Source organism: Artemia sp. Qi Xiang Cuo, chromosome 15 (assembly GCF_049724085.1).
Source record: "Artemia sp. Qi Xiang Cuo chromosome 15, ASM4972408v1, whole genome shotgun sequence".
Lineage (NCBI taxonomy): Eukaryota > Metazoa > Arthropoda > Branchiopoda > Anostraca > Artemiidae > Artemia > Artemia sp. Qi Xiang Cuo.
This window is the reverse complement of record NC_142808.1, coordinates 37,090,219-37,103,754: the sequence shown is the minus strand read 5'-3', so window position 1 is coordinate 37,103,754 and position 13,536 is coordinate 37,090,219. Positions and strand designations below refer to the sequence as shown.

The 13,536-nt window shown below is 39.9% G+C and overlaps 1 protein-coding gene and 1 pseudogene across 2 annotated transcripts in view; one reads left to right on the top strand and one right to left on the bottom strand.

Moving 5' to 3' along the window:
• LOC148943626 (furin-like protease 1, isoforms 1/1-X/2) overlaps positions 1-13,536 on the bottom strand; it is a 138,728-nt gene that overhangs the window by 123,945 nt on the left and 1,247 nt on the right. The window lies entirely within an intron of this gene.
• Positions 8,920-11,259, top strand: LOC148943627 (uncharacterized; annotated as a pseudogene).

The following is a 13,536-nucleotide window of genomic DNA, read 5'->3' as shown; positions in this document are numbered from 1 at the left end:
CTTACGCCTATCCCTTAGGCTCTGGGAGGCGTTTTTGTTATCTAATTGTTGAACAATTTCCAAAACACTGGCTATCTGAAAATTTGTAGCGGATGGTTTTGGGGGAAAAAAAGAATGTGGGGGGGGGGGGGACTAGTTTAACTCTCTTGACTTTTAAAAAGTGAACTAGAACTTTCAATTTCCAATCAAATGAGCCCTTTATGAAGTTTATACAAGTATCCCTTTCATAAGAACCATACATGCCCTTAGAGCATAACTTAGAACGCCATCCCCTGTGCCCTGGGGGGTTCTATTGACACCGGATTTTTTTTTATCCGACCTTTGAACGATTTTTAACAAAATATCTATCTCAAAATCTTCATCAGATGGATTTTGAAAAAAAGGCATCGGGGGGGGGGGCTAGCTGCCCTCGGATCTCTTTTGACTATTAAAAAGTGAGCTCGAACTTTCAATATACAATCAAATAAGCCCTCTCTGAAGTTTATACGAGCATCCCTTTCATACAAACCATATATGCCCCAGGGCATAACTTACAATGCCTGCCCCCAGGCCCTCGGGGGTTCTGACAACACCTGAGTTTTTGTTATCTGACTTTTGAGCAAATTTTAACTGAATGGCTATCTCAAAATTTTTATTGAATGCATTTGGGGAAAAAGCGGTGGGGGGGGGGGCTATTTGCCCTCCAATTTCTTTTGACTCTAAAAAACTGAACAAGAACTTTCAATTTCCAATCAAATTAGCCATCTCTGAATTTTTTACAAGCATCCCTTCAATAAGAACCATATATTCCCCCAGGGCATAACTTACAACACCTTCCCTCATGCCCTGGGGGGGGGCTGTGTTAACCCCTGAGTTTTCGTTATATGGTCTTTGAACTATTTAAAAAAAACTATCTCAAAGTTCTTATTGGATGGGCTTGAGGAAAACAGGGCATGGAGGAGGGGGGGCTAGATGCCCTCCAATCTCTTTTGACTCATAAAAAGTGAACTATGACTTTCAATTTCCAATAAAATGAGCCCTCTTTGAAGTTAATACGAGGATCCCTTCCATAATAACCAAATACACCCCAAGGGCACAACTTAAAACGCCCGCCCCCGGGCCCTGGTGGGTTGTGTTGACAATGGAATTTTTGTTATATGATCTTTGAACTATTGTTATCAAAATAGCTATCTCAAAATTTTTATTGGATGCATTTGGGAAAAAAGGGTTTGGGGGGAGCTGGCGACCCACCAATATTTTTTTACGTTTAAAAAGCTAACAAGACCTTTAAAATTAAAAGAAAGTGGGTCCCCATGGGGGAAGAAACAAATATTCCTTCCAGATGAGCTATATATGCCCCCAGGGTGTGACATATAACCTTTGCCCCTGAAAACTGTGGGGGAGTGTCCTGCTCAAAGACATAATTTCCATAACTTTCAACTACGTTGAACAAAATTGCTATATCAAAATTTTAATTGGATGTGTTTGGAGAAATGGTGGGCGTCGAAGGGGTGTCAGTTGACATAGAATCACTTTCAACTATTAAAAAGGGAATTAGCCATTTAAAATTTCCAATCGAATGAGCCCTTTTTGAAGTTTCTACGACAACATCGTCTATACAAAACCTTATATACCCCCAGGGCATAACTTACAACCCTTGCCCTGAGGGCTGTGGGAAAGTTGTCATCCTCAAAGACTTAATTTCCAGAACTTAAAACTACATTTAATAAAATGGCTATCTAAAAATGTTGATTGGATGTGTTTGGGGAAAAGGTGGCCATGAGAGGGGGTTAATTTCCCTCCAATCACTTTCGACCATTAAAAAGGGCACTAGTCCTTTAAATTTCGAATCAAATGAGCCTTTTTTAAAGTTTCTATGGCAGGAAAAAAAATAATATATAACACATTGTGCCAGCATCATTCTTATATGCCCTCAGGGCATAACTTAAAACCCTTGCCCTGAGGGTTGTGGAAGATTGTCCTCCTCAAAAACATATTTTCTATCTGGAAATCAACTATGCTGAACAAAATGACACTCCCCCACAACCCTCAGGGGAAGGGTTTTAAGATATGCCCTGGGGGCATATAAGGTTTTACAGAAGGCGTTGTTATAGAAATTTCAAAAAAGGCTCATTTGATTGGAAATTCAAAGGGCTTGTGCTCTTTTAAATAGTCAAAAGTGATTGGAGGGCAACTAGCCCCCCCCCTAGCCCCAAACACATCCAATCAAAATTTTGAGATAGCCATTTTATTCAGCGTCATTTTGTTCAGCATAGTTGATTTCCAGATAGAAAATATGTTTTTGAGGAGGACAATCTTCCACAACCCTCAGGGCAAGGGTTTTAAGTTATGCCCTGAGGGCATATAAGAATGATGCTGGCACAATGTTTTATTTATTATTTTTTTCCTGTCATAGAAACTTTAAAAAAGGCTCATTTGATTCGAAATTTAAAGGACTAGTGCCCTTTTTAATGGTCGAAAGTGATTGGAGGGAAATTAACCCCCTCTCATGGCCACCTTTTCCCCAAACACATCCAATCAAAATTTTTAGATAGCCATTTTATTAAATGTAGTTTTAAGTTCTGGAAATTAGGTCTTTGAGGATGACAACTCTCCCACAGCCCTCAGGGTAAGGGTTGTAAATTATGCCCTGGGGGCATATAAGGTTTTGTATAGACGATGTTGTTGCAGAAACGATGTGTTGTAGCCAGCATCATTCTTATATGCCCTCAGGGCATAACTTAAAACCCTTGCCCTGAGGGTTGTGGAAGATTGTCCTCCTCAAAAACATATTTTCTATCTGGAAATCAACTATGCTGAACAAAATGACGCTGAATAAAATGGCTATCTCAAAATTTTGATTGGATGTGTTTGGGGCTAGGGGGGGGGGGGGCTAGTTGCCCTCCAATCACTTTTGACTATTTAAAAGGGCACAAGCCCTTTGAATTTCCAATCAAATGAGCCTTTTTTTGAAATTTCTACAACAACACCTTCTATAAAACCTTATATGCCCCCAGGGCATATCTTAAAACCCTTCCCCTGAGGGTTGTGGGGGAGTGTCCTCCTCAAAAACTTATTTTCTATTTGAAAATCGACTATGCTGAACAAAATGGCTATCTCAAAACTTTGATTGGATGTATTTGGGAGAATGATGGGCATGGGGGGGGGCTAGCTGCCTTCCAATCACTTTCGACTATTAAAAAGGGCACTAGAACTCTCGATTTCCAATCGAATGAGCCCCCTTTGAAGTTATTACGACGAACCCTTCCATATGAAGTGCCTCTAGAAAAAAAAATAATAATAATAAAACATTGGAGCCATATGGCCTTTACTATAGGCAATGCTATAACGTTGCCTCTGATAGATGTTTTAAATGGATAAGTTACAATTGCCTAACAATATCCAAATAAGAGCACAAACTGCTGGTGAAAATGCAGAAGACTAATGGTTTCAAATGGGACAGTGCTTGGTGTAAATCAAATGAGACCAGTCCTTAGACATATTACCACCCCCAGCCCACATCAACTATTCAACATACAACATCAGTGATTACACAGGCAATAGGAAATCTTCATTCTAGTCTTTCTAATACCATTGCACAAACTGAGATTGTACTTAGAGATGAGCAAGGCTTTTAAAAGAAAAAATGAATAGCATCAAAGTAGCCTTATCCTCGAAATATAGAATGGATGAAACAAAGCAAATTGAACAAGCAGAAATTTAAGCACTCAATGCTAACTTTCAACAGTCATTAGAAAGTGAAGTACAACAGATCATACATGCCAAAAAAGACCAATTTATAAAAAAAACAACACTGTTGCATATAGTATTAATATTTCTAGTGATGACTCTAGCCCTCTTATTCAGTTTCTCTCCAAAAACTACAGAATCAATTGTGGCCCCATAATCAATGTCTGTCATCTAAAACTGAGTGCTCGTACCAGCAATCAAACCCAGAATACAGCACCATCCCTTTGGTTTACTGTGTCATCCTTTCAGATTAAAAAACAAATCTTAAAAGGGTCCTACTCAAGGAAAAGAGCAGTACAATTTCCCCATGATCAATAAAACAGGATCAAGAAAAATTTAAAGCACATGTAACAGAGCTTAAAGAGAGAATGGCTACTGATGAAAACAATCTCTCAATCAGTAACTTGTGTAAATAGTGCAAATGTTAGTGTTACAAAAGATATTAGTGCTAACTCTGCCAAAGCTTTTCATGAACGATAAGTAACAGCTCACTCAAAAGCAACACAAGCTTCTACACTGCCAACTCAAATGCATCAGCAGCACTTTGAGCAGAACAGATGAGGACAGCCAGCCAAGCAACAGGAACAATAACCAGAGTAAGAAACACCAAAAACGAGTAAGTCCAGATTTTTCTACTCTAATTACTAATGTTGATCAATTTCCTAGTAAATTAAATGAGTTGAAATCTGAGAATTATTCTAAGAATTTGAATATGGTCCTGTTGACTGAAGTTTGTCCCAAGTCTAGTACTAACAGGCTAGAAGATTCCCATGTCAAAATTCCATGTAATGGTATTATATCTAACCAACAGCCCCAGGATTGCAGGTTTGGTACATTAGCATTATTTAAGACATGTTATAGCACACATACATTATGTTTACCTGGTAACTCCCAATTTATCAAGTCTGTACAGTTTGACCTGTGTGAGAGCAATAATGATTTGATAACCAGAGTAAGCTGCATTTATAGAAGTCTATCTGTCCCAGATTGCCAAGAAACTGAGTAGACTATAGCAACAATACTGTATAAAGCCACTTTGAATTATACTGGGAACCTTCTTATAGCAGGTGATTTTAACTTCCCAGGCATCACATGGATACAGGCATACCCTTATGTGCCTGTGCTTACAAATAGAAGTAGCCGCACAAACCTATATGCAAAGTTTCTTCACAACCTAAATCTCAACCAAATTGCTGATCAACCAACTAAAAATCCAATTTTCAGAGACTGAATCTACTGGATCTAGTGTCCTTAAGGGATAAAGACCAGCTATAGAAAATAAATTGTCAACTCCCTTTAGGAAAAATCAACCATTTAATCCTAGAAGTGAACCTGTCTTTTCATAAAATAAAATTATTTGAATAAAGACAAACTAGAGGCTGACATTCACAAAATAGTCAGGCAAGAACAGGACCAGTTTAACAGACATCTGAACCTCAGTGTTGATGGCATACCCCCTCAGACTGATGATGCCAAATTTATAAACGAGTTCATGAAAAGTGAGTTCAAGATAGACATGGGTCTCATTCTAAACATTCAGGGCCTGCGAGGAGGGCAAAACCATAGTGCATGTGGATCATCAGCTGCCACAAGACCTGATCCCATGTTACTCTCCATCAATTTGGGTAAACAGTGAGCAGAAATCTTGAAGCTTTCCCAAACAAAAAAAAGGTACTATTGCCTTCTATGCAGATACATCTTGAGAAGACTGTCAGAAAAGAATTGGTTGAAGAGATTAAAAGAAGAGCTGCTGCCAATTAGCAAAATCTGGGAACAAGAAACAGGGTTTCTTGTTGCAAAAAAACTTGTTGAATTGTGGCAAAAAACTGGCTTCCCTTGGGACCCCTGGTCCCAAGACAAATGGAGCACTAGATGATGTACAAAATAATGTAAACAGTGTAAATCGGGAGCAAGAGATCATTTGCAGTGAAATGAACTCGAGCTTTGCCAGCACAGTCACTGGTCTCAACAGACAAAGTTTTAAAAAACTGCCTGTTTTGGCAGTGAGAGCAAGTGTGACAACACTGGCAGTGAAAGTGAAATCAGTTGCTCTTGTACTAGTGGCAATACTGCTAAAATAATAAACAAAAATAATAAAAAACTCTAGAAAAGTATGTATATTTACACAAATTCTGATACTCTTGCTCCAAAACTTAATGAACTAAATAATTTTGTGTTACAATCTTGATACATATTTTATTTGTGTTTGTGAAATTTGAATCTCATATCCAAATCTCTGGATTCAGTCTGTTTAGCAATTTAGATAACTCTGAGTGTCAGAGAGGAGCAGCAATACATTGCAGAACTGGACTGAGAGCAAAAACTGTGAGTTACTCTTTTATTTATTCTGATAGTAGTTGGGTTGAGTATGTCTGTTTGAAACTCCATGTTGGATCTTTTATAATATATATAAGGTGTTGAATCATTTATAATAGGCATTTTTTACCATAGTCCATCTGGCCCAGATCAATATATTTCACACCTAGCTGTATCTGATCTCATATCTAAGATGAATGACCATGAGCATTCAACAATCTTTTTGTTTAGAGATTTTAATATGCCTGATGTTAAGTGGGTTGAAGGTATAGGATACCCCCACCCTCCTGAAAGTAGCCGTTCCTGTGTCACTATTAAGTCCCTTACTGACAAACTACTGACACAGATTATTGACCAACCAACACAATTCAGGCACCAGCAACAACACTCCTTACTAGAGTTAGTTAGTTGTGACAAATGACCCTGAACATGTCATTCCTATCATCCTGCAATTGGAAGCAGTGACTATATTTGTATCTTGACTGAGATACAAGTGAACATCAAGAAGAAAAGTAAAGTAAAAAAAAGTCCATTACAGATTATGAATTGAGACTGCAGAACTTGTCAAAGATAAAATGGGAGAGTGTGGTTGACAGTGGTAACATATAAAAAAGGTGGGAGGCATTTAAGACAGTAGTCCTAGCTGCAGAAACTAAACATACCTGGGTATACTGTCACCCCTGCCAAAAACACTCCCCTTCCTACCCAAAGAAATCAAAGGGCTAGAAGGAGGAAGAAAAGACATGGAAAAAATATGTAAAGTAGAGATATGATAAACAATTGACACATTCAAGAAATGCAGAAACAGGCTAAAAGAAATTTGACTCAGAAGATTGTAGAAAACCACGATGAGGCAATTGCAGCTGATGCAAAGCAGAATCCAAATGGGTTCTGGCACCATGTCTTAGCAGCTAATCCTTTTGGACATGATATCCCAGACCTCATGAAAGAGGATGACCCAAAGACCTAAGAGGCCAAAGAAAAATTTTGCTCAACTCTAGCTTTGATACAAATTTCTCCACTCAGTCCATACCAAACCCTCCACCAACTTTACCAGAGACCCAATGTACATGACAAATATAAGTATAGAGGATGTTCTGAAAAGGCTTAAAAGACTGGATGCAAATAAAGCTGCTGGGCCAGATAACCTACAACCCAGATTATTAAAAGAAGCAGCTGAACAAATTGCTGAGCCAATAGCAGTGATGTTTGGGATGTCACTCACTTCCAAAGTGCTCCCAAGTGACTGGAAGCAGGCCAACATCGAGCCCATCTTCAAGAAAGGGAGGAAGGACCAAGGCAGTAATTATTGTTCTATAAGTCTTGCTTCTGTTGTATGCAAGGTCCTTGAGAGCATCATAAATGACACGCTGGTCTCTCACCTTGAAAAAAATATGCTGATGATTCCAAGCTCTTAGGACAGGCCAAAATTAGCCCCAATCACTCAACAATGCAAGAAGATTTAAATCAACTATCTAGATGGTCATCTGAGTAAGGTTTGCAGTTCAGCATGCCAAAATGCAGAGTCCTGCATCTTGGACACAACAACCCTAGATGATCTTACCATACTGGAGATTACCTACTAAAGCTGTAAGTGAGAAGGACCTGGGGGTTATTGTAGATGACAAACTTAAGTTCCATAGCCACGCACAAGCTCAAGTTGCTAAAGTGAACTGAGCCCTAGGGCTCATAAAACAAATGTTTACCACCAGGAAGCTGTGTGTGGTCAAGAGGCTGTACAGAGCAATTGTACATGCACACCTGGAATTTGGAATGACCCTAGCATGTCCCCATTATAAAATGGACATTAAAGCACTTGAGAGTTTCCAAAGATAAGCAACAAAGCTCATACCAGCTTTGCAAGACAAGTTGTATGAGGAATGCCTTGCATTCCTCAAACTCCCCACCCTAGTCTATCAAAGGAAGAGAGGAGACACAATCACTACTTGAAAACTGCTAGAAAATGAACTCTCAGGTCAAGTTTTCTCCTCATCCCTTGCAATTCAGCAAACCCTTGGAGGTCACACAAAGAAGCTGCAAGTCCCTGTTGGCATCAACATGAGTGCTGACAATTCTTCTCTATACACACTGTCCACTGTCCCATATTGGAACAGCCTCTCTGAAGCTGCCATCCAGTCCCAAACCATAGATGCATCCATGAAAGAAGTTGACCAGGACTGGGCCAATGCAGGGTGTAGGCTAACCTGGGATGCCAAACCATAGTCATGTCACACCACCAGCAAGATGTTCCACAGGATGGTCATCACCCCCCTTATCTTGCTGGACATGCAATTTAAGGTAATTTAAGATAAAGGAAAGTTATGTACATTATGGTGCAATTAGAAAAGAGCTAGAAGGTGTAAGTCTGATCTCATCTATTTCAAGGGGATAACAACCAACAATAGACTAACCTAAAAGATATTTTACTTTAAGTTCTAAAAAAATGCATGTCAGTGAAAGTTATACCAAAACCCAAAACACAGCCTTTCATGACCCACTCCAATACAAGGAGAGAAACGGAAAAGGATAGGCCTAATACTGGAGAAAACACAACAAAGGAGGGAAAGAGGAGCATTATCTAAAATTTACAAAAGTTAGAAATAAACTAAGAAATCTTAATACACAACTTTATTTCAAGTTTTGAGTCCAAGCTAGCCAATGATAGCAAGGAAAACCCAAAGAAATTCTGGAAGTATGTATCTAGTAAAGACAACTGCAGATGGTCAGTAAAAACCCTCTGTATAGATGATAGCAGGGAGGTAACTATATTTTATAATATTGCTGAACTTCTCAATAAGCAATTTTGTATCAGTTTTTACCAATGAACCAAATGGTCCTTTCCCTTGTAGCCTATCCTATGACATCCCTAAGACAATGCCATTTATGCAACTCTCACTACCAGTTGTTCAAAAACAACTTGAAGCACTATACATCAACAAGTTTGCTGGTCTTGATAGCTTGTACCCAAGACTACTGAATGAGCTTGCCAAAAACAATGCAATAACACTGTAATATATTCCAACTGTCACTTAATCCAAAAAAGGTACCCATGGACTGGAAGCTGGCCCATGTCACCCCAATTTTAAAGATACTGACCACATCAAAGCAGAAGACTGCAAACCTATCAGTCTTATATCAGCAGCAGCCAGAACACTTGAGCAGATTGTGAATACTGACATTCTAGCACATTTCCTCACCAGCATTTCTTTCAGCCAAGGAAACTGGTTAAAACCAGTCTTTTTGAGACATGTAACATTGTAACAGAGAGCTTGGATAAAGGAATCCTCCAATGGACTTGATTCTATTAAATTTGGCTAAGGCCTATGACAAGGTACCTCACAACAACCTTAGATCAAAACTTATGGCAGCAGGTAGGCTACCCAGAAGGATGTAGTCAATTTGGTCATGAACTTTCTTACTGGTTAGACTCAGCAGGTTTAACTCTTCTCAGCCAATAGTGGGAAGGTTTTCTCTATAACAGGTGACATTGTAAGTATGAATAAAGTGAACATAGGCCTTCTGCTTCATGCCTTTTTTATGCTCTTTCTGAATGTAATAGGCCTAGACTAGCCTAATTGATTTTGGTGCAAATTCAATTTGGTAAATTTTTACCAAATCATACTATTGACTTAAAAATAAAGTAAACATAGCCTACCACTTGATACCTTTTTTATGTTCTTTCCAAATATAGCCTAATAATCATTTATGTCAGAAATGAATTTTACCCCCACCCCTACTTAGGCCTATACTGTAGCATTATGTGATACCTTGCTTTATGCTTGTGTTTGTGCACCAGCTGCTATTGCGTGCTTATGCTTATTTGCCTTGATGCTTTATGCTTGCTTGCTTTGCTTATAGTATTCTTTATTATAGGTGCCTGGGTTTTAAATAAAGATTTATCTACCAAATATCACATGGTGTCAGAAGTGAGTAACCAGTAATGGATGTCAACCAGCCAAGTATCAGTTGGGACTCACTGTGTCTTCCAGATGAGTGGAAATGATTTGAGCAGCATGCTCGTCTTATGTTTGCTGGCCCTTTATCTGGCAAAACTGAGAAGATCATGTGCACCTACCTACTTATTTGGGTAAGAGACAAGGGAAGAGAGATATTTAATACCTTCACCTTCAGTGAGAGTGAAAAGGAAAAGTTTGAGCCATATATAACAAAATTCAAAGATTATGCAACACCTAAAACAAACAGCGTGTTTACATGGTACGTCTTTCAGAAATGTGAACAACATGAGAGAGAAAACATAGAAAGCTACATAGCAGAGGTGAAAACCTTGCTTAAGGCCTGTAGCTACCGGGACACAGATAAAATCGTACGAGATCGAATATTCTGTCAAATACTGTACCCAGATATCAGAGAGCGCTTTCTAATAAAAGGGGGCGCCCTAACCCTTGAAACAACTATAGAGAAATGTCGCGTGTTTGAAACAACCCAGGCACAGCTAAGAACGTTTGACGAAGGTAGCATAAAAAAGAAGTTGATTCCATTCATAAAATCAATCACTGCCCAAGCAGAAGAAACAATGAGTTCAAGACCACCAGCCCAAGACCTAGAGAATGCTACTTCTGTGGAGGCAGCTACAGCCCAAATCATGTATGTCCTGCAAAAGGAAAAACATGTACAAAGTGCCACAAGCCTAACCATTTTGCATGCATCTGCAGAAGCAACAAGGTCGTAAATGTAGTTTCAGGCACCAACAATACACTTGAAAACTCTGATGATGAGGACGAGATATTGCTGCATGAAGTCTCGGAAACAAATAACAAGGAAGAAGCCATAGTTTCCTTCATAATAAACGCCCAGTTGCCATTGATCCTCAAAGTTGACACAGTAGCGCAAGCAAATATCCTTCCCATCAAGTATTTTGATATGCTCTTGCCAAAGCCAGAAATAACTAAGGCTAAGCAGAAGCTCACTAGTTACTGTGGTGGCAGGATTCCTGTTCGAGGAACATGTACTTTGAGCTGCAATTATGAACAATCAAGGCCTTCCAACCAGCAGTTTGACATTGTAGAAGCAGACTCTGTTCTCATAATTGGTTTCAGATCAAGCTTGGATCTGAACCTTATTAAACTGATCATGAATGTCAACTCTACTGCAAGCACGGAAGTACCAATCTACAACTCTGTTTTGGAGGTTATTTAAGAATTGCATGATGTCTTTGATGGGCTAGGAAATCTGGATGGCAAGTGCCATATTTAATTGAAGGACGGGGCCATCCCTAAGGTTCATGCTGTAAGGAAAATTCCATCAGCTCTTTGCAACAAGCTTAAAGCAGAGCTTGATAAAATGGAGAAAGACGGTGTCATTGAGAAGGTGACTCTTCCTACTGAATGGGTAAACTCCATGGTGGCTGTTCAAAAGAAAGATGGCACTCTCTGTCTCTGTATTGACCCTGTGGATCTCAATCAGCACAGGACAAATTCCAGAGGCGCATCGAGCAAGTGTTTGAAGGTCTAACTGGCTTTATAGTCATTATAGACGATCTGCTAGTTTTTGGTTCAACCCTGGAAGAGCATAATCAGTGTCTTGTTGCTGTCTTAAAGAGGGCTCAAGCAAAAGGGCTGAGGTTCAACCCCAGTAAATGTAAATTTGGGGTACAAGAGGTAACATACTTTGGCCATATGATTGGCAAAAAAGGGATGCGCCCTGATCCAGAGAAGCTACGTGCAATTAATGCAATGCCAAAGCCAGCAAACAAAGAAGAGCTGACCACCCTCCTAGGAATGCTAAACTACTTAGCCAGATACATCCCTAATCTATCAACAAAATGCAAGGACCTTTGTGACATCTGCAAAGAAAAAGACTTTGTTTGGGAAACAAAGCACAATTTTGCCTTAAAAGAAATAAAGGGCTCCATTGTGTCGCACCTTCACTTCTTTGATCACCGAAGTACCTCAATTGACCTGACAGTCGATGCCTCATCACACAGCCTAGGAGCATACATCTCAACAAATGGACAGGCAATAGCATATGCTTCATGAGCCCTTATGTCTACCAAGCAAAGATACTCACAGCTAGAAAAAGAACTTTATGCAATTGTATTTGGCTGCCAATACTTCCATCATTACATTTATGGAAGGCAAGTCAATGTGTTCATTGATCATTGCCCTCTCAAAACCATTTTACAACAGCCTTTGCACATGGCCCCAGCAAGACTAAAAAGGATGATGCTCCAGATTCAGCCATACAACTTGAGTTTCACTTACCAACCCGGCACTGAAATACCAGTTGCTGATGCTTTATCAAGGCTCCACCTGTCAAACATTGACAAGGCAAGCCAGAGAGAACTCAAAGCATATGTACACCAAGTTGTCAAATTACTCTCAGTGAGTGATTCAAAACTGCAAGAAATCCACAACCAATCTAAAGAAGACCCCCAGCTAGCTGCACTCAGACAAATTATAGAAACTGGCTGGCCAGTTTGCCGCAAGCTATGTCCTAGTCACGTACTGCCATTTTGGGGAGTCCGACACGAACTGTGCATCAATGAAGAAATCATATTCAAGAGACAGGATAGTGGTACCAGCATGTCTGAGAACTGACACGTTAAAACAGCTACATGCATCCCACCTAGGAGTGGAGAAAACTAAACAGAGAGCCAGGATGCTTATCTACTGGCCACGACTGAACACAGACATAGAAAATCTGATTGTCAGCTGTTACACATGCCAAAAAAACAGCAAGAGTCTGCAAAAAGAGCCACTTATCTGCTCACCAGTTCTCCCCTGGCAACAAGTTGCCTGTGACATATTCACCTGGCATGGAGCCAGCTACCTCCTAGTGGTGGACTACCATAGCCCCTATTTTGAAACTGATCTGTTGTGTGAATTAACATCTGCAGAAGTCATTTTGAAACTGAAGTCACATTTTGCCTGCCATGGTATACCACAGGTCATGATGTCCAATAATGGTAGACAATTTGTGTCCCAAGAATTCAAGAGGTTAGCCAGAGACTGGGGATTTGAGTTAAAAATTTCAAGTCCAAAATACCCCCAGTCAAATGGATTAGTGGAAAAGACTATCCAGACTTGCAAGAGCATCATGACCAAGGCAAGTGAAAATGGATTGGACCTGTACCTTGGAATTCTGGAATACCGTAACACCCCAATAGACAGTTTAGCCGCCCCCTCACAAATGCTCATGAGCCGCCAGCTCTGCTCAAAACTGCCATGCACAGAAAAGCACTTGGAAAATAGAGTGATACAGACCTCTGAATTCTTGGCGAGCAGAGAGATGGCTCAACACAGACAGAAATCCTACTATGACTGGCATGCTAGAGCATATCCCGAACTCAGAGGAGGTGACCAGGTCTTCTTCAGAAAACAGCCGGAAGTGCTGTGGAAAAGCGGGGAAATAATTAAAGAGGCAGATGAGCCTAGATTATACTACCTATCAACGAAAGATGGTAAAATCCTTCATTGCAACCAAAGACACTTAATCAAAGCAGCCTCTTCACTCGCACCTGATGATAGACCT